This window comes from Erythrolamprus reginae, chromosome 2 (genome assembly GCF_031021105.1).
Source record: "Erythrolamprus reginae isolate rEryReg1 chromosome 2, rEryReg1.hap1, whole genome shotgun sequence".
In the NCBI taxonomy this organism is placed as follows: Eukaryota; Metazoa; Chordata; class Lepidosauria; order Squamata; family Dipsadidae; genus Erythrolamprus; species Erythrolamprus reginae.
In genome coordinates, this window is record NC_091951.1 from 50,591,793 (window position 1) to 50,614,335 (window position 22,543).

The following is a 22,543-nucleotide window of genomic DNA, read 5'->3' on the forward strand; positions in this document are numbered from 1 at the left end:
GAACAATTAGAATGATTCCTTGTTGTCTGCTAATTAGATTATACTTTGTAGTGGTAATTACACCAGACAAAAGAGAAGAATAGTTTTAGATTTCAAAAATCATCTGTAGACTACTTGAGGAGCGAATGATCAATAACACTAATCTAGTGGAACACACGTTCCTGAAAAGAGATATTTTTTCTTGATGGATACCCTAAATAATCACCATGGTTTTTTGAAGCCCATCTTAAGTCTCGCTCTCTCTAAGAGAAGCACCAACACAGAGGAATATTTCTGAAGCAATTGTCATAGAAATGGCAACAAATATGTTCTGAGCTTCATTCATTCAATTTTTATGCTGCCCTTCTCCTTAGACTCAGGGCGGCTTACAAACATGTTAGCAATAGCACTTTTTAACAGAGCCAGCATATTACCCCCACAATGCGGGTCCTCACTTTACCCACCTCGGAAGGATGGGAGGCTGAGTCAACCTTGAGCCGGTTATGAGATTTGAACCCCTGACCTACAGATCTACAGTCAGCTTCAGTGGCCTGCAGTACAGCACACTACCTGCTGTGCCACCCCGGCTCTTTCTGGGATTAAATACATGGTACTACCTTCAACATAATCTTCAACATATAAGCACTGGGGTTATTGTTTATGCAGAAAGGGGGAACAAGATATTCAGGTGTCTGTTTGATCTTTTTTTCCTAAATCAAATTTGGAGTTTACTATTAAAAAAATAAGTATATTCTTAGTATACTTTTCATAGAGCAATCATATTTGATGGTTTGGATTTTGCAGCTATATAGTCTGCCTGCATATATAGTGATAAAAATTAGACTATAGTGCTGTGATGGAGGAGCTATGGCATGTGCTCGGAGAGGGGCGACATATAAATCTAATAAATAATAATAATAGTAATAATAATAGTAATAATAATAGTAATAATAAAAACAATAGTAAACAATAGTAAACAATAGTAAACAATAGTAAACAATAGTAAACAATAGTAAACAATAGTAAACAATAGTAAACAACAGTAAACAATAGTAAACAATAGTAAACAATAATAAATAATAATGTGGAGCCATATCTGCCAGCACATGAGCTAGCTCAACTCCAGCATGCAGGTGCACACAAGCCAGCTGAATTTCAGCTCGCACAGAGGCTCTGGGAGGGCGTTTTTGTCCTCCAGAGGGCCTCCGGGGAACAGGGAATAATGTTTTCGCCCTCTTCAGGCTCCAGGGAAGCTTCTGGAGCCTGGGGAGGGGATAAAATGGGCCTACAGGGCCCACCAAAAGTTGGGAAATAGGGTCATGCATGCATGTATGGGGATGGGTAAGTGTGTGTGTGTGTGGGGGGGTTGACTTGGCTGGCTCAGGCATTCTGGGAAATGAAGTTTCACGAGTCATGAAAAAGGCCATAGTTCCCCACCCCTGCTTAAACCAAAGCAAATCCCATTAAGAAGTGCATTGCCAGCTTTCCGATGTTCGCTCTGCCGCCACAGCAGCTGCTTCATTCAGGTTTGAGAGTGTTATTGCAACCTCCAAGGATTCGAATCAAGGACACCTAAAGAGAGCGAGGGAGGAGAAAGCTGCCTCTCCTATTGATATCTGAGCCCCATTTCCCAGATGGGATGCTTACCCTTCTTTGAAAGCTCAGTAAAATTCTACATTTGTTTTCAATCGAGCGAAAAGAAACACATTCCTGAATTTCTCATGAGACCCGCACAAAATCTAAACTCTTCAGTGATAAGCAAATAGAACATGTCACAGGCAGTGCAGAGTCAATCATTTAACCAAAGAAGGTGCAAAGAATAATGTTGTGGATTTTAAAAGAGAGAGAGAGAGGCAACCAGAGGGAGCAAGATTGCAAGCCAGGATACGTTTTATAGAAGATGATGTACCTTGAATATAATCAGATACACTGAAACGTATCAGATTAATTGCACATGGATTAATAATAAATTTGTAAATAATTTAATTAAATGCCTCTAAGGCAGGTGTGCCAAACTGGTGGGCCAGATACGTCATGTGCATGCCACGCCCGCTCCACCTCTAGTTGTCCCTATACCAATTTTCCATTGTGGCAATATCCTTGCTTTTACCATGTTCATCACTGACCACACCTAGATTTTTGGAAAAGAAATCCACCTGTGAATGCATACAATGAAGTCCGGATGCATCCTGGCATACAAAGGTAAGTGCAGCCCTTCACTGCATAGAGAGTATGGGTTTTTCGCACTGAACAATAGCACACAGCACAGAGTAGGAGATATGAAGTGCATATAACAAACCTTAAGAGACACCAGTGAAAAATATTTAACAGGGAAGAAAAGAGATAATGAGACAAATGTAAGTCTCCCGAGGGCTAAGATGAGGAAATATGACGAAATGTATGTAGCGCTTGGCTTCATTGTGACTACGGTGGGAGACGAGGAAAGACTGGTATGTTTACTGTGCCTAAAAATGTTGGCAGCGGACAGCATGAAGCCAAATAAATTAAGGCATCACTTAAACACATTACATCCCAATCACACTGATAAGCCACTTGAGTTTTTTCAGTGAAAACATGCTGAATATTGCAAACAATTGTCCCAGCGGAGAGTTGGGACGCGCAAAATGTTTACTTCTTTCTAGGGGGAGCGTAACAGAAAATAATTGAAAAACACTGATGTAAATGGAGACAGTTTACAAAGATTATTAAGTGCAAATAGAAATACACATTTCCACAGCAAGGAAGATAAAGTAGAAATTGTTAAACTGATTATTTAATACAGAGAGGAAAATATACTTAAGTATGTTTTTCATTTGGATATTACTTCCATTTTATTTTTGTTTGTGATGAAAAAAGAAAACTTTGATTTTGGTTTGGTCAATTAGATAGATTTGATGTTGCATAAATGACTAGTTAGATACTAAAGTGTAAAAGCAAAAGTTGAAGCTGGAGTGTTTTTATCTTACACTGTACTAAAAAGAGTCCAAAGTAAATGCCTTTTTTTCCTTTTTTCTCTTGTATCTTACATTCCCCCCCTTTTTTCCTTCCCCTAATTTTCGATTTCGGTTTTGTTTTTGTTTTTGTTTGTATTCTATATGTCGATAAAACCATAAAAGCCATAAAAGAAAATAAGCACCCTCGTACTTGTTGTGATTCAGTCTGAGGCTCCTCAGGGAACGGCTGGAACTCTGCCGGCTCCATGCTCAGAGGGGGAGGACAAGGAACAGGAGGAGGAGGAGGACCAGGCAGACGGGGAAGAGGAATGTCAGGATGAGGAGGAGGGGGAACAGCCTGAGACCCCCGGGGGGGAGCTCTCCCCAGCGAGTAGCCTGGAGTCATTAGATGAGAACGCACAAGCCATCATAGATATGAGGCAGAGAAGGGCAGCACAAAGAAGGGGACAATTAGCCAGGTACTTCCATCCCTAATAGGCAACAGCTGGGTTTGGGTGTGGTTCTCCTCAGAAAGGTTGAAAAGGCAGGCCCGCCCTTCCTGTATTGTGGAGAGTTATCTTTTGGGAGTCCTGTGACCTTGCTTCGATCCTTGGCGTCTCTGATTCTGGCTTGTGGCCTCGAAGGCTGAAAACTTGGGGGAGGTGTGGGTTTTATTATCTACAGTGGTGTGTGTGCTAGCAAGAAGCCTGTTGTATTGTCTGGCCGTCGTGACTCTTCTGTGAAGCTTCATAGCATTCCAGTTTGTAAGAACAGTTTTTGTTATCTGTGTTTGTTTTCAAAGATATAAAATGACTTTGCTTTTTACCAGTGTGTCTGGATACTCTTTTTAGTTGGTGTTGGCGTCTGGGGGAACCCAGACAGAACAGTACCCAAGGGCACCAAAGCCCTCAAGAGTTTCCTAAGAACCTCAATAAGCTAAGAGCAGCCAGTTTTAATTGTTCCTGATGATAATTTGATAAAATGATAAATTGAATGATAATTCAATCCCAAGGAAGCAATCTGTTTCCCGAATGTTGCTTAAATCTGATGATGGGCCGATAAGGAAGAAACAAATGAAATTAAAGTAAGTGCTCTTTGTAAGAGAAACACTTGGACTCTACCTGAAATGAAGCTTATTTGAATGGGGTTTCATGTTTTCACTTTGGAAAGATTCCTTAAACCCCATTGTCATTGTAAGTGCTATAGTGGGTGGGGGTTGGGGGGTTGGGGGGGGTTGGAATTTTTATTAATTTTATTTTTTTAAACTGCAAAACAATACAAACATACAACCACATCAACACATTTATTTATTCTATTTTTATGCTGCCCAACTCCCTAGAGTTTCACATAAACATATATTCATTTCTTACAGTAGTTTCGTCATGGTATTTATTCTATTATTTATGTTTTCCCCTTTTAATTTTCTCAAGTTGTCTTTATATTTATTGACTTACAGGTATGTACATATTTCTGTCTTTATTTCTTCACATTAATTAGTTATAACATCATTATGTTTCCCCCATAAATTTCACCTTTGAACATTGAGCCTTAATCTTTATTTCTAATCTCTAACCATTTATGTAATTTATCCCAGACCAAATAATACTCAGTCTCTTCTTTTTCTTATATCTCTTGTGTTAATTTGTCCATCCCCACGCAATCAAGCATCAACTCTTTCTCAGATGGTGTTTAATATTTTTTCCCATTTTTAAGTGTCTGCTATTCTTGGGGCTGTGGTTAAATGTAGAAGCAGATATTGTATTTCCTTAGTATATATTCTGTTTAATAGTCCCAATAAGAATATCTCCGGCCTCAAATCTATATGTTCCATTATCTCTTCTAACCATTTCCTAATTTTAACCCAAAATTTTTAAATTCACTATAAATGATAATACATATTATATGATTTGGTGAAGTATTTGGATACATCTTTGCCAATCTTGCTTGGAGGAGGTGACACCTGCAGAACATCTTCAACTGGTTTTCCTCGAATGCCGCCGACATTGTCAATTTTATATTTGTTACCCACATTTCTCCAATTCTATGTTGGCCCATTTGATCATTGTTTCTTTAGCAATCTCCTCTTCCATTTTGTATCTCAGTAGAAATTTATATAATTTACTAATTAATTTTTCTTAAGTTCCTTTTATCCAATTCTTGCTGGTCTTTTTGAATTTTATATAATCTTTTGTCTTCTTTGAATTTGGACCATTCTATGACTGTCATCAGTTTTTCTTGCTACATGACCAACCCAATTCCATTTCAATACTTTTTACTGTCTTGAACATATCGTACAATTTTGTTTGTTCTGCAGGTCTTTCTGTCTTGTCTTGTAATGCCAAGCATGTAAACACACACAAACACACACGTATATATATATATATATATACACTTATCTATAGTATCTATACTGTAAGCCATTTTGAGTTCCAGGAGGAAAATTGGACATTCATGTAACAAATATCAATAAGTAATAATCTTCCTCTTCAGTTACATTAAGGTTTGGAGACACAATTACCTAGAACTACACTAAAGAGTTTTAGGGGAGCAAATGTAGCCATATAGCCACCAGCTGTCCATTCCTGGATCATTAGCAACCCATCAACTCTTCACCCCATTGATTCATGTATCTGTGCCAGGTTTAAGGGGTGATTATTTTCTCCTTCACTTTCTCTACTCCTGGTTCTATGATTTTTTTAAAAAAAAACAACTCTGAAAACTTGACATATTGATTCTCAGTAATAATCTTCTTAAAGGTGCAAAGAAAAAATTCTGCTTCTTTGAAATTATGCTGATACTTTCCTGATGAATATCTGTCAGTGTCTTTATGGTTAAAGGAAAGGACAGTGAAGAATTAAATAAAAATTCAAGCAAAGCAACACGTCAAATAAAAGAATTAAAGAACCAATATTATGTAAAAGAAGCAAAATTCTCTGACTGAACACTCAAAAAAAAGTGTGAAAACTCTCATTTCCCAAATTTTATATGTATCTGTTTTGTGTATGTCTTTTTCTTTTCTTTCTGTTATATTTGAAAAAAATAAATAAATTTTACAAAAAAATAAATAAATGAATGAATTAAATTATACACATTTAATCTCATTTACTGCGATAGGAAAAACATATCCAGAGCCCAGAAGGGGAAAAAAAGAAAAAAAATTCAAAAGTTTGCTACCGGTACTGTGTACCTGACCAAACTTTTACTACTGGTACTGTGTACCTGACTGTACCCGTTGGAGGCCACCACTGAGTCCAGTGCCACACACCGGTAGAAGCCCAGTGTTGACGTAATTTGACGTAAGCCAAATTTGCTTATTCACCTTTTATTAATCTTGATTTATCATTCATTTCTTTTCCCCCGCCCTCATTTATCATAACCAAATGGCCTATAAAGAACAATGCTCATTTGTATAGTTTTCCTAAACCACCATTACATTTCTCGTATCAGTCTCCATTATTTTATCAACCATTATTCCAAATATTTTAGTATATTTTCCGATTATATCTAACAATGATCTCATTATAACGTCCTGTATAATACTTAATATTTAATCACAATTTTTTATTTAAACTTTTTCCATTCTCTTTGATCTTTAAATATTCATCTTTAAAACTTAAAATTTGCTTTATTCTAATCAAAAATAAAAAGAGAAAAAAGTTAATCTATCACTATTATAAATTCGTCCTTCTAATATATAAGTGCCAAAGGTGTTTTTTCAAAAGTCAACTGGAGATTCTTTGTTTTTCCTTGAATTTGAAGAAGCACCTTGGATGAGAAAGAAACATTTTCAAGAAAAAACAAAGACAGTCCAGTTGACTTTTGAAAAAAAAAAACACCTTTGGGATTCCACAGATTCATGCTCCCCTCCTCCCCATCTTTTAATGGTACTTATTATTGCGCTTGGCGTAGTGGTTAAAATGCAGTTTTGCAGGCTAACTCACTGCTTATTGCCAGGAATTTGATCCTGACTGAAGCTCAAGGTTGGCTCAGCCCTCCATCCTTCCAAAGTTGGTAAAACGAGGATCCAAATTGTTGTGGGAAATATGCTGACTCTGTAGACTGCTTAGAGTTGCCTGTAAAACACTCTGAAGAGATATATACATGTAAGTGGTATTGCTATTGCTTTGGAAACTGGATAATTCTCAGATTCTCGGATTCTTAGGTTGAGATGCCCTTCAGTTCCTGGATATTCAAGTGGGATTTTAGCAAAACTATATCTCTGCTCTAATTTGGGGATCACACCAGAAATAGATGTGATCGTCTCCAGGCAATCAATACCAGTCCTTTACATATTAGGAGATAAACCCAGCAAACTACTTGTAAAGACCACTTGTACAATCAGGATTTGAAAGCATCTGTAAAATTGTTTTCCTTGACTGCTTTAACATTTATATGGCTTTAGGCTCTGTGCCATCCCAAAGGAGTAAGGATAAATGGTATAAGTCTGTAACGAGGGGAGAGAGAGATGGAAGGGGTTTTTTTGTACAACTTTCTTTGCTTAGCATTCTTTCGCTCCATGTTTATAGACAACTTGATCTAGTTAGAGGAATAAGCCCATCCACCGACTTCAGCAAGAGACTTAAGTAGGTGATTAAGTATTCTTATTTAAATCCGTATGACTTCACAGAGTTTAAATTTGCATGAATGGCTGTTCTGTAAGACTGACATGACACAAGGCTGGAATAAATTTTCCTTTACCTATTTATATGTTATTCATCTTTCTTCTCACTCGGGCAATTTCACTGTTCAAAGTTACAGGCCCTCCGTGCTATTCTAGGTTAATGTTTATGTTATGTTTGTACTTTTAAATAAAGGTAACCGCTGATTGGCTTAAGTCGCGGCCAAGGGAAATCTTGGAGCGAAAGTTTAAAAAAGAGGAACTCACAGCTGTTTCCCGCACCAGCAAGGTATATAAGGCGTGGCTTTAGCCAGTAGCCAGCAGTCATTTCCTACCTGCGAGCTGGTCACTTTAACTGTTCCTGATTGCCAATAAAGAGCTGTTAACCTTCCTCGGACTCCAGCTTCTGATTTAACAGTTTAGAACTGTTTTTGCAACATTATCTCTCTTGTCCAAATGCATTTCTAAAATACCCTGTCAATTTTGGCAGCTTTAATTTCAAGAAGGGTGTGTCTACATGCCTCCTTTCTAACCTCCCAACTTTCCAGGGCCTTGTACATTTAGCACATTAAACTTTATGTTTCCTCTTTCTATACGCTATTGATTTTTTCTTTAGTATTGTTGTGCTTTTATTTGAACTTATAGCATTTTTGATGTAACACAGTAACAAAGTTATCGAACTTGTACTTTTTAAGATATAAAAACTGTATGTAATAGGTATCATTTATTCCAAGTCTACATTCTGAAGAAAAAAGAATTCTGATGTTTTTCTGAAAACATTTTCTAATATTTTAAAGACGCATCTTTTATAACAAAAAAACTTTTCAGAAAGTTATTTACTACTGAAGAGAAACCAGTTATTTCCCATTTGAGAAGTAATATTATATGTAATTTCATGCCACTATTCATGTCATATTAAAATGCTGTTCTATTATAATAATAGTTATGTTGTCTGAATTTGAAATAAAGTTATTTCAAGGAGGAAGTAGGTATACATAGTATGTATTTATGATGAGGAAAAGATGAGGAAAAAGTATATAGACATCTATGCTATAGACATATCTATGTTTTCATTAACGACATGAATGAAATCAGACTGCCATTTTTTCAAAATCAAGAAAAACTCACATCCTGAAATGACAATGACCTCTTTAGAAAATGAGTTAAAATTTGTCTTGGGGCATATTTATTTATTTTATTTATTTATTAGATTTGTATGCCGCCCCTCTCAGTGTACATAAAAGAAAAGATAAGTTCATTAAGAATCATAAGGTACAACACTTAATGACAGTCCGGGTACAAATAAGGAATCAAATCATATTAGGAACCAGCCAATATAAATTGTACAGACACAAGCAACAAAGTTACAGTCATTAATGGGAGGAGATACATGATGGGAATGATGAGAAGATTAATAGTAGTGCAGACTTAGTAAATAGTTTGACAATGTTGAGACAATTATCTGTTTAGCAGAATGATGGTGTTGGGGGGGAAAAACCTGTTCTTATGTCTAGCTGTTCTGGTGTACAGTTCTCTATAGGGTCATTTTGAGGGTGGAGGTGAAGCAGTTTGTGTCCAGGATGTGAGGTGTTTGTGAATATTTTCACCACCTTCTTTTCGACTCGTGCAGTATACAGATCCTCAGTGGAAGGCAGGTTGATAGCATTTTTTTTTCTGCAGTTCTAATTATCCTCTGAAGTCTGTATCTGTCTTGTTGGGTTTCAGAACCAAACCAGACAGTTATAGAGGTGCAGATGACAGAGTCAATAATTCCACTGTAGTACTGTATCAACAGCTCCTTGGGCAGTTTGAATTTTCTGAGTTGGCATAGAAAGAACATTCAGTCCAGATATCAGGGGGTAGTTGGTTCCAGAGAGCTGGGGCAGCCACAGAGAAGACCCTTCCCCACTGGCCCACCACCCGACACTGTTTAGCTGAGAGGACCTGCAGGAGACCAGCTCTGTGGGATATTACCGGTTGCTGCAACCTATGGGGTAGAAGGTGGTCTCGGAGATAACCTGGCCCTGAGCCATGTAGGGCTTTAAAGGTAATAACCAACAACTTGAATTGAGGCTGGAGACCAATAGGGAGCCAGTGCAGCTTGCATAGGATTGGCTTAATGTGAGTGTACCTAGGTGCACCCACAACCACTCGCGTGGCTGCATTATGGACCAATTGTAGTAGGATATGTCCTCTCAATGCTGAATTCAGTTTATTTCCCCCAACGAATGTAACCTAATTTTTCCCAATGAATGTAACCTGTTCCTGCTGCAGATCCATGCATGGATTTCTGTAGCCCCCATTAAGGTAAGCAATTGAAGTCTAAGTGCTATTTCTATTGCTGCTTTGAATGTATTTCTCTTCTCTTTCTTTCTCACGTAAAAACAGAAATTTGGGACTCGATTGTGGTCACAATTCACAATATCTACGTAATATCATGGTGATGGCAGAGGGGTCGATTCCACTTACCTTCACCACTGGTTCGCATTGTGACGTTTCATCCCCTTGTGCAATTTCCCTTCTGTGCATGCTAAGTAGCAGGATTCAACCCGAAACACAGCTGTGGAGTTAATCAGCTGTGCTTCAGGTGAAGAAATAAAGGTCAGTATTAACCTGAGGGCGGGCGGGAGGGCTATTTTTCAAGCAGAGTAAGAGGAAAAGTCATACAAATGCAGAAAAATTCACTGAAAATTCCTAAAAAAAGGTGGCGGCGCCCATAGACCGTCACCTACCGAATTGGATCTGTGACACCATCATCACTACTGCAACGCTCTCTACATGGGGCTACCTTTGAAGAGTGTTTGGAAACTTCAGATCATGCAGAATGCGGCCGCGAGAGCCATTGTGGGGCTTCCAAGATCTGCCCACGTTTCACCAACACTCTGCGGCCTGCACTGGCTGCCAATCAGTTTCCGGTCACAATTCAAAGTGTTGGTTATGACCTATAAAGCCCTATGTGGCATCGGACCAGAATATCTCCGAGACTGCCTCCTGCCGCCCAAATCCCAGCAGCTGATTAGGTCCCACAGAGTTGGCCTTCTCCGGGTCCCGTCAACCAAACAATGTCGGCTGGCTGGACCAAGGGGAAGAGCCTTCTCTGTGGTAGCCCCGGCCCTCTCGAATCAACTCCCTCCAGAGATTCGAATAGCCCCCACCCTCCTCGCCTTCCGTAAAATGCTGAAGACCCACTTTTGTCTCCAGGTGTGGGGATAATTACCATTTTTTCGCCATTTTTACTATATTTTTGGCCTTACTGCATGATAGATTAGGTTGAATTTGTGTGACTGCATAGTTAGAGGTTTTATTATGTTATTAATGTCTTTTTAAATGGATTTAATTTTTTATTATTAGATTTGTAATGTATTGTATTACTGCTATGCTGTGAGCCGCCCCTAGTCTTCGGAGAGGGGCGGCATACAAATCTAATATGAGTGACATAGGGGAATGTTTGGCAGGGATGGTTTGCCTATTTGCTGATGACTCTAAAGTGTGCAATAGGGTTGATATTCCTGGAGGGGTCTGTAATATGGTAAATGATTTAGCTTTACTTGATAAATGGTCAAAGCAATGGAAACTGCAGTTTAATGTTTCCAAATGTAAAATAATGCACTTGGGGAAAAGGAATCCGCAACCTGAGTATTGCATTGGCAGTTTTGTGTTAGCAAAAACTACAGAAGAGAAGGATTTAGGGGTAGTGATTTCTGACAGTCTCAAAATGGGTGAGCAATGTGGTTGGGCAGTAGGAAAAGCAAGTAGGATGCTTGGCTGCATAGCTAGAGGTATAACAAGCAGGAAGAGGGAGATTGTGATCCCGCTATATAGAGAGCTGGTGAGACCACATTTGGAATACTGTGTTGAGTTCTGGAGACCTCACCTACAAAAAGATATTGACAAAATTGAACGGATCCAAAGACGGGCTACAGGAATGGTGGAAGGTCTTAAGCATAAAACGTGTCAGGAAAGACTTAATAAACTCAATCTGTATAGTCTGGAGGACAGAAGGAAAGGGGGGAGGCATGATCGAAACATTTAAATATGTTAAAGGGTTAAATAAGGTTCAGGAGGGAAATGTTTTTAATAGGAAAGTGAACACAAGAACAAGGGGGCACAATCTGAAGTTAGTTGGGGGAAAGATCAAAAGCAACATGAGAAAATATTATTTTACTGAAAGAGTAGTAGATCCTTGGAACAAACTTCCAGCAGACGTGGTCGGTAAATCCACAGTAACTGAACTTAAACATGCCTGGGATAAACATATATCCATTGTAAGATAAAATACAGGAAATAGTATAAGGGCAGACTAGATGGACCATGAGGTCTTTTTCTGCCGTCAGTCTTCTATGTTTCTATGTTTCTAATAAACTATAACTATAAACTATCCCGTCACCAGTGGATCGCTAATGGTTCAGGCAATCTAGTCTGAATCAGGAGGAACCCATCCCTGTGCTGGCAGGTAAAACAGCTAACTGGAGCCAGCCCAAAATATCAAGCATGGAAAATAAAGTAATAAAACAAACTTATCTCTTATGATGTTACCTGAACAGCTATTGTCCTTATATCCGTATATGGCTTTCGCTCTGGCCACAAAACTTGAAAGGAATTGGTCGTGTTCCCAGAATGAAGTACTTTATGAAACCTTTTCATATATATTCCTTTGAACTGGAATAATGCTTGTCAATTAGCATTTTACTTCCTTAAGATGCAATGATCAAAAGAAGTATCCCTCATGTAACAGAAGGAAGAGGAACAGAAAGAAGTAAGGAGAAGGTCTACTGAGAAGGAGATTAAACTTTTCCCATTACTGAGCTTTAGTATAGTCTTCACCAATAACATGTTCAGATGCAGGCAACAATTCACTATACAGATCGTCTACAACTTACGACCATACATCAGCCACCTTTTGTGGTGCTAGGGGTGGCTTCCTCTTACCTTTTTCTACCGGTGCACTGTAAGTGCATTGCAATGTCTCCTAGCATGATTTTGCTTCTACACATGTGCAGAGAGACGATTTTACTTCTGTGCATGCTCAGAGAACCAAGAAATCACCTAATATTAGGGGGGAAAAGATAGTGGTGCACACAGACCAACAAAGACAGCACTGGAGCTGTTGCGCCAAAATTGCACAATCGGCAGGCAACTACTGGAGCGGTGCATAGGATCACACTGGTAAGAACCCACCTCTGAATGGCACTGGAAAAAACTGATATACAATTGGTCCTCACATTTGCGATTGTCACAGCACCCCCACAATCATATGATCAACATTCAGATGCTTGGTGACTGGTATGTAGTTACCACATTTGTATCATCCCGAGTCATATGATTGCCATTTTTTACCCTTCTAGCCAGTTCTCAACAATTCAGTGGGATGAGCCATAGTCACTTAATGACAACATGATTTATTTATTTATTTATTTATTTATCTATCTATCTATCTATCTATCTATCTATCTATCTATCTATCTATTTAATTTCTATGCCGCCATTCTCGAGGCAACTTGGGGAGGCGTACAACATTATAAATGTAACAATATGTAAAGAAATCTACTATAAAAGGATTGTACAAATTACTAAAAATATTAAAAACCCCATATACAGTCATACGCATTCATCTGATTCAATCATACATAGTATCGACCGGAGACAATCTCGTCACTCACAGCTCCCATGCCTGCTGGCAGAGGTAGGTCTTCAGGGCTTTACGAAAGACAAGGAGGAAGGGGGCAGTACGTACCTCAAGAGGGAGTTCTTTCCAGAGGGCCGGGGCCGCCACAGAGAAGGCTCTTTCCTTATGCCCCATCAGCTGATGTTGTCTGGCCGACGGCACCTGGAGAAGGCCGACTCTGTGGGATATAACAGGCTGCTGGGATACATGAGGCAGAAGACAGTCCCGAAGATAATCTGGTCCTAAGCCATGTAGGGCTTTGTAGGTCATTACAAGCACTTTGAATTGTGCCTGGAGACTAATTGGCAACCAATGCAGAGTGATGTTGAAATGTGGGCAGATCTTGGTAGCCCCACTATAGCTCACACGGCTGCATTTTGCACAATTTGTAGTCTCCAAACACTCTTCAAAGGCAATCCCATGTAGAGAGCATTGCAGTAATTGAACCTCGAGGTGATAAGGGTGTGACTGACTGTGAGAAGTGACTCCCTATCTACATAGGGCTGCAACTGGCACATAAGGCATACCCGTGTGAATGCCCCCCTCTCCACAGCTGAGAGATGGTCTTCTAAGCTCAGCTGTGGATCGAGGAGAATGCCAAGTTATGGATCCTCTCGGGGGGGGGGGGGGAAGGACCCCCCCAGGATAATGGAAGGACAGTTGGTATTGTCCCTGGGAGACAAAACCCACAGCCAGTCTGTCTTGTTGGAGTTGAGTCTGAGCCTATTAATGCCCATCCAGACCCTGACAGCCTCCAGACACCGGCACGTTGCTTTCACTGCTTCACTGAGTGAACATGGGGTGGAGATGTATAGCTGGTATAGCTGAGTATCGATATGAACATTTCTCATTGATTTTTGCTTTATTAACAATGCAATGATTCACTTAATAACAATTGCAGTAAGGGTAGCAAAATTGGGCATGACTCACATAACATCAATGCTTAGTAATGGAGTTGTCGCCCTCATTATAGTCATACACCAAGGACTCTGTAATTATAATGATAGTAAAATTGCTAGTACTGCCTATCGTTCGAGTAAAAATCACAGTTCTTCAATACCTGCATTTAGCTGCCTTAAGATAGTTAAAGTTTATTTCCAACCAAAGAGCAAAAGATGAACTATCTTCCCATGCCATACAATCTAATATAATCAGGTACAAACAAGGAGGAACAGGAAATTAAAGAATTATTAAATAGGTGAAACTTTTTAATTAAATTTATAATCAGAAGACGAAGCGTACAGAGCCGACATGAGATTACTGCACATATTAAAACAATCAGAGGAATAAATAAAGGGGATTCAAAAGAAAAATAAAAAAATAAAAAGTTGCTTGGGGAAACCAATGCTGGCAAATGAGGAAACAGATGTGGCAAATGCAGGAAATAATGTCTTTCTGAAGTCTTTGGCAAAACAAAGGAAGCATTCATTTTAATCCAGTCTGGCGCTCAGGTTCTTCATTACCCTGCAGCGAAAATTTATCGGTCCTCAATGGCGTTGGGTGTTGAAGTCCACATATCTTAAAGTTGTCAAGGTTGAGAAACATTGACTTATAAACAAGCATAGCACAATTTCTTATTGGTTTAAAGCAGTGCTTTTCAGCCTTGGTAACTTGAAGGTGTGCATGGACATCAACTCCCAGAATTCCTCAATCAGCATAGCTGCTTGGGGAATTCTGGGAGTTGGATTCTATACATCTTCAAGTTGTCAAAGTTGAGAAATATTGTTTTAAACTCAAGTATTGATATGTACATTTCTCATTGGTTTTTACTTTATTGTTTATGGTTAAACTTTACATCTTTGGCTCATACAAAGGCACTTTGTTCCTTGTATGGTCCTTTAAAATGCTGACTAGCCATTTACCTCTTCTAAAATAACTTGACATGCATGCTAATTTATTAGTTTGAACAAGTAATTGATGTCATTGTACATGAGCTGTCCATTTGGAGGTAATGGAAAATGGCCTTGATTTTCCTCTGTAAAATCCAATGCCTCTTGTTCAACCTATTTTACAAAACTATTTTACCAGAAGTTATCCAACAGGAAGGGCTCACTACAGTGCCAAAATGCTAAACATCCAGACATTAATTTTAATTTCCATAATTATGCAAAAATAATTTGACTGCATAAAGTCTGCATTCTGAATTAATGCAGTGTTTCAAAATTCTAAAAACACCTGCCTATTTTCAACATATTCCTATGATACTGATCTAGAATATTAAATTTCAGACGTGAGCTTTGCTAAAACATTATAATCTAATATGATGGTATTATAGAATTACTAACTATGAGAAAGTGAACACTCAATTTTTACAATAAGTTGTATTGTATCCTTGTGTAAACCTAATAGTATTCAAAACAAATATATTATCACCTTATTCTTTAGAACAATTAAAAGCACAAGCTCAGATGGAATTATTTTTAATACCTGTGTTAATCAGCTAATTATAAGATAATACTCTTGCTGTTACTATTATTATATAAATATGTTAAACATTGCACTCCTTAATCATGCCATTATGCAACAATCTACTTAAGCCATTCTACCAATTATGGTAGATCTGAAATTTTAGAGTAATCACAATATAGAAATTAGCCTATACTAGGCTGATTGTGCCCAAAAAATATTGATTGGTTGGTTGGTTGGTTGGTTGGTTGGTTGGTTGGCTGGCTGGCTGGCTGGCTGGCTGGCTGGCTGGCTGGCTGGCTGGCTGGCTGGCTGGCTGGCTGGCTGGCTGGCTGGCTGGCTGGCTGGTTGATTCACTGACTAGTTCACTGACTAACTGATTGGTTATGTGCCATGTTGTCAATGTCAACTCTTAGTGACAACGCAGATCGTTTTTCTCCATGACTCCCATCCTGGTCTTTCAGGTCTTCAGTCTACCCAACTAGCTGCTGGTCATTCACTTCTTTTCTTTTCTTCTACTTTTCCCAGCATTAAGGTCTTCTCCAAAGTCTTTGCATAAAGTGTCTGAATGGAAGAATTTAAGTCTGGTCATTTGTGCCTTTATGATCCATTTGTTTGTTTTCTTGGCTGTCCGTGATATTAATGAGAGTCCGGACATTTAAAAGATACTTTTCCAATCCTACCCTATCCTACCTTACCCTACCTTATCCTACCCCACCTAATCCTAGCCTAGCCTAGCCCAGCCCAGCCCATTCCAACCCAACCCAACCCAACCCAAATTCAAAAATATACTTAGTCTAAAGTTTCTTTTTATTTATTTTTGTCATTAATTTCTAACATTTAATCATTTTTTTCTTAGCAAAGCAATAGAACCTGAAGCCTCAGGACTATATATGCTCTCATACCTCTTGGTGAAGTTCCCACATCACCAATTTCTTCAGATTTTTCTCCAGGTTTTTTTAGTAGATAGAATTCTCTATAGAATTCTTTATGTGTCATTGGACACACAAGGAATTTATTTTTGGTTCTCATTTTTTAATATTAACTGATATTATCTAAAAATAAATTGGTAGGGGAAGGAAAATATATCGTTGTAAGGCCAGGTATAGCCCCTTCAGCCTATAGGTCTAAAAGCAATATACAATACCAAACATCCTAAGCAGGTTTATTCTGTATGTCCTATAAGGCAGGGGTAGGCAAAGTTGGCTCTTCTATGACTTGTGGATAGATAAAGATAGATCACAAATAAACATGCACATTCAATTTTATGGATCGGCCATGACATTTCTAGTAGTAGGCCATAGCCAATGTAAACATATCTGGATGCGTAATTCATTTTTTGAGAACAATTTTAATTATTAATTTTGAAATCAAAGTAGGATTAAAAAAAACTGGAAGGGACTAGAATTCCATCAAATTCTCTCATAACTTCTATTTGGAGCTTGGTTAGCAACCCAATCTCAATCTTCAATTTTACAATTTACAATTTTCTAAAGTAAATATCCATACATTGAAATATGCTCCTATAATGTGATCTTCTAATGGAAAAAATAAATAGGAGATGAATCTAAACTTAGTCATGTTGAGGTTTGTGGCACTGGAATTGATAAGCTTTGACAAAGGTTTATAACTTTCTTTATGAATTTACATGCACCTGCTCTAGACACATCTAAATACCACATTTTAGTCAAAGGTAGCAAAGGTAATTATGGAAGCTAACCTTTTAAAAAAATGTACCTGCCGGCTAGATTTTCTCTCTTTGATTGTATGTGCATACAAACAAAGAGAGAAAATCTAGCCAGCAGGTACCACATTTTTTAAAAAAAAAAATAGTTTCCATAATTACCTTTGCTACCTTTGACTAAAAAGTGGTATTTAGATGTGCATAGAGCACATCAAAGTATTCGATCAAAGTACAGTGATACCTTGTCTTACAAACTTAATTGGTTCTGGGACGAGGTTCTTAAGGTGAAAAGCTTGTAAGACAAAACAATGTTTCCCATAGGAATCAATGGAAAAGCAATTAATGCGCGCAAGCCCAAAATTCACCCCCTTTGCCAGCCCAAGCACCCATTTTTGTGCTGCTGGGATTTCCCTGAGGCTCCCCTCCATGGGAAACCCCACCTCTGGACTTCTGTTGCCAGCGAAGCGCTCGTTTTTGCGATGCTGAGATTCCCCTGCTGGGATTCCCCTGCAGCATCACAAAAACATGGAAGTCCGGAGGTGGGGTTTCCCATGGAGGGGAGCCTCAGGGGAATCCCAGCAGTGCAAAAATGGGTGCTTTGCTGGCAACGGAAGTCTGGAGGTGGGGCATCCCAGTGGCGGCAGTGGGTTTGTAAGGTGAAAATGGTTTGTAAGAAGAGGCAAAAAAATCTTAAACCTCCGGTTTGTATCTTGAAAAGTTTGTATGACAAGGCGTTTGTAAGACGAGGTATCACTGTATTAGATGTTTATTTTATAAAAGTGTCTTTCAATATATTTGCAGTCTATTTTTATATACAAAGAGAGTATCATTGGTAGCGTCTGATGTTTAGAATGCAGTATTGCAAGCTAACTCTGCCCACTGCTGGGAGCTTGATCTTGATCGGTTCAAGGTTGACTCAGCCTTCCATCCCGGGTTGGTAAAATGAGGACCCAGATTGTTGGGGGCAATATGCTGACTCTGTAATGTGCTCAGAGAATGCTGTAAAGCCCAATGAAGTGGTATATCAGTCTAAGTGCCACTGCTATTCTGTTTTTCTTAAATAATGGAAGATTACCTCAGGGACCGCCTTCTGCTGCACGAATCCCAGCGACCAGTTAGGTCCCACAGAGTGGGTCTTCTCCGAGGCCCGTCAACCAAACAATGTCACTTGGCGGGACCCAGAGGAAGAGCCTTCTCTGTGGTGGCCCCAGCCCTCTGGAACCAACTCCCCCCAGAGATTAGAATTGCCCCCACCCTCCTTGCCTTTCAAAAGCTGCCTAAAACCCACCTCTGCCGCCAGGCATGGGTGAACTGAGATACACTTCCCCCTAGGCCTTTACAATTTTATGCATGGTATGTCTGTATGTATGATTGGTTTTTATATAATGGGTTTTTAACTGTTTTTAGTATTGGATTTTGTTATATACTATTTTATTGCTGTTGTTAGCCGCCCCAAGTCTGCGGAGAGGGGCGGCATACAAACAAACAAACAAATAAATAAATAAATAAACAAACAAACAAACAAACAAACAAACAAACAAACAAACAAACAGTCCACACCAGGGAAGCACACAATTTCTTGCCTATTTATTTATTTATTATTTATTTGTTTGTTTGTTTGTTTGTTTGTTCGTTCGTTCGTTCGTTCGTTCGTTTGTTTGTTTATTATTTAGATTTGTATGCCGCCCCTCTCCCCAGACTCTTCCATGTCTTTCAGGAAATGTTCTGCCTTATTCTCCCTTGCGTGTGCTCCCTTTAAGCAGGAGATAAGGACATCCTTCTGCAGGAAGCTTTCTAGGGATAAACTCTGAGAAATCTTTCATTTACTTTTTTGTTTTTGTTTTTTTGGAAGGCTATGTCTAAACAGCTTGCAACCTCATTCCTTTCCAGTGCTGTTTCAGCTTAATAAAATTAAAGGCAATTTCCACAGTTTAAACCTATTCTCTGCATGGTATGAAAAGTACAACATGAAACAATCTGAGCTGCCTTTTTCCTTGGTGATCGCTGTAATCCCAGAAACATCCGAATACTGATGTTGTTCTAGTTACAAGTTCTGAGGCTTTATTCTTTGAACAAAGAAAATTCCCCCAACATACCAAATCTCATTTTCTGTGAAAGAGGGAAAAGCAGCAGCTAATCAGCTGTGTGGATGGCGCTGGATTAGGTACACAAAGCCAGAACTGCAAAATCATAGCTTCAATATTTCCTAAGCAAAATACAGATGGGACATTGAAAGGCTAAGAAAACAAGCAGCCAATCCTGGCACGGTAAGCACCATTCCCTGAAAGCTACGCCCGCGCGCCCCAAAATACACCCCCGCGTGGCCTTTTTCATGGCCGCGTGCTCCCCATCCCCATGCCAGCCGTGGGGGGGGGGCGGGGAGGCGCCGGCAGCAGAAGGGAAGGGAGCCGCGGCCGCCCCTGCCTCCCCACAGTTCCTCCGGCCCCTCGGCCTTTCGGCGCTGCCCCCCGCCCGCCCCCTCTGCTCCTCTGCCGCCTCCTGACTTTCCGCGCGGCTCCTCCTGCACCCGGAACACACACCCTGCCTGTCTCACCTTTGCCGAGAGGACTTTCGTCCCGGGCTCTCGGCAAGGGGATTGCAGGAGAGACGGAGCAGGCATTCTCTCAGCGGAGGCCGGCGAAGGTGATATTCAATGTCGGGGGCACGCGAGCAGTTGCGCGCGCTCCCTATCTCCCTGCTAGCCCGCTCGGAATATTCAAAATAAGAAAAGCCTTCGCCGGCGAAGGCTTTTCTTATTTTGAATGTTCCGGGGGGCTAGCAGGGGGATTTGGAGCGCGCGCAAATGCCCGCGCCCCCCGACATTGAATATCACCTTCGCCGGCCTCCGCTGAGAAGAACGGAGAGAGAATGAGAGACAGTGAGAGCAACAGACAGCAAGATAGAAAGTGAGAAAGAGAGAGGGAGAAAGGGGGGAGAGAAAGAGATAGCAAGAGAGAGAGAACAAGAGAGAGAAAGAGTGTGAGAAAGAAAACAAGAGAGAAAGAGTGAGAGAGAGAAAGAAAACGAGAGGGAAAGTGAGAAAAAGAGAGAGAAAGAGGGGGGGAGAGAGGGAAAGAGAGAGAGAGATGAGAGAGAGAGAAGAGTGGAAGGAAGAGATAGAGCGAAATGATAGAAAAAAGGGGAGAAAAGAGAAATGAGAAAATGATTGAGGCAGAGAATGACAGGAAAGAGAGAAAAACAGAGAGAGAAGTGACTCTTGATTTAAAGCATATGGTAAAAGCACTTAAATAATAACAGGAAAAAAACCCAGCCCTCACCTGTTTTTATTAATAGTTATGTTTTTGGTTTTGCTGGTTGATTTAGTTTTAATAGTAATGGATTTTGGTTTTTTTAAATTATTAATTTCTTTTAATAAAAAAGAAGGGATTTTTTTCTTATTTATTTATTTATTTATTTATTTATTCTATGCCGCCCAGTCCCAAAGGGACTGTCGCTCAGACACTATACTTTTCCGCCCACACCGAAAAAAAATTAGAGGGTACATTGATGGTAAGGACATTAGAAGCAATGGACACCTTGGTGATTTCTGAGCTTGATTCCTTTCCGACAGACATTTCATTACCCAGCTAGGTAGCATCATCAGTATTACACTGGGTAATTTAATTGTAATAATCATAAATGCTGATGGAATGTGATGGCTTCTTACGCTATTGATAGAAGGCAATATTGCTAGATTGCAGTTGAACTGTGGGATAGAAACATAGAAGACTGACGGCAGAAAAAGACCTCATGGTCCATCTAGTCTGCCCTTATACTATTTCCTGTATTTTATCTTACAATGAATATACAGTGGAACCCCGACATAAGAGCTGCTCTACTTAAGAGCAACTCGAGATAAGAGCTGGGAAGGGAGAGATATTTTTGTTCTACTTACAAGCCCAAATTCGAGATACAAGCGCCAAGGAGCTGTTTCCTGAAGCCAAACGCTAACTTCCGCGTTCGGCTTCAGGAGACAGCTACGAAGCGGCGCGCGTGTTTTAAAAGGTTGCAGCCGGCCTGGGGGGCTCGGGGGGGTGCTTGCAGCTTTCTTTCTTGCTCTTTTTCTTTCTCTCTTTTACCTTCCCTTCCTCTATTTCTTCTTTTCTTTCTCCTTCCCACCTTCTTCCCTCCCTCCCTCCCTTCACTCATTCCTCTCTTACTCTCCCCTTTCATAAGTTTCCTTGCTTCCTTCCTCTGTTCCTGTCCCTTCCCCCTTTCTTTCTTTCTTTCTTTCTTTCTTTCTTTCTTGCTCTTTTTCTTTCTCTCTTTTACCTTCCCTTCCTCTATTTCTTCTTTTCTTTCTCCTTCCCACCTTCTTCCCTCCCTCCCTTCACTCATTCCTCTCTTACTCTCCCCTTTCATAAGTTTCCTTGCTTCCTTCCTCTGTTCCTGTCCCTTCCCTCTTTCCTTCCTTCCTTCCCACCCTCCGTCCATTCATTCACCCATTCCTCTCTTGATCGCTTAAAGCCGGTCCCTGGTGCAAAAAGGGTTGGGGACCTCTGTCCTACAGGATTGGGTGGCAGAGAAGTTGAACATATGTAAATTTAAAAGTTTAAGAAAGTTTACAAGTTAAGTGAAAGAAACTTCATTATTCATTTATATGTACATGTACATTTCTTCATTAAAAACATGTCTTTCTGCATAATTTAGACTAACTTTGTGAGTTTTTTGAGGGCTGGAACCAATTAAAATTATTTACATTAATTCCTATGGGGAAAAGTCGTTCGAGATAAGAGCTGCTCGACTTAAGAGCCCAGGTCCGGAACGAATTAAACTCGTATCTCGAGGTACCACTGTATGTTTATCCCAGGCATGTTTAAATTCAGTTACTGTGGATTTACCAACCACGTCTGCTGGAAGTTTGTTCCAAGGATCTACTACTCTTTCAGTGAAATAATATTTTCTCACGTTGCTTTTGATATCTTTCCCCCAACTAACTTCAGATTGTGTCCCCTTGTTCTTGTGTTCACTTTCCTATTAAAAACACTTCCCTCCTGAACCTTATTTAACCCTTTAACATATTTAAATGTTTCGATCATGTCCACCCTTTCCCTTCTGTCCTCCAGACTATACAGATTGAGTTCATTAAGTCTTTCCTGATACGTTTTATGCTTAAGACCTTCCACCATTCTTGTAGCCCATCTTTGGACCCGTTCAATTTTGTCAATATCGTTTTGTAGGTGAGGTCTCCAGAACTGAACACAGTACTGTATTCCAAATGTGGTCTCACCAGCGCTCTATATAAGGGGATCACAATC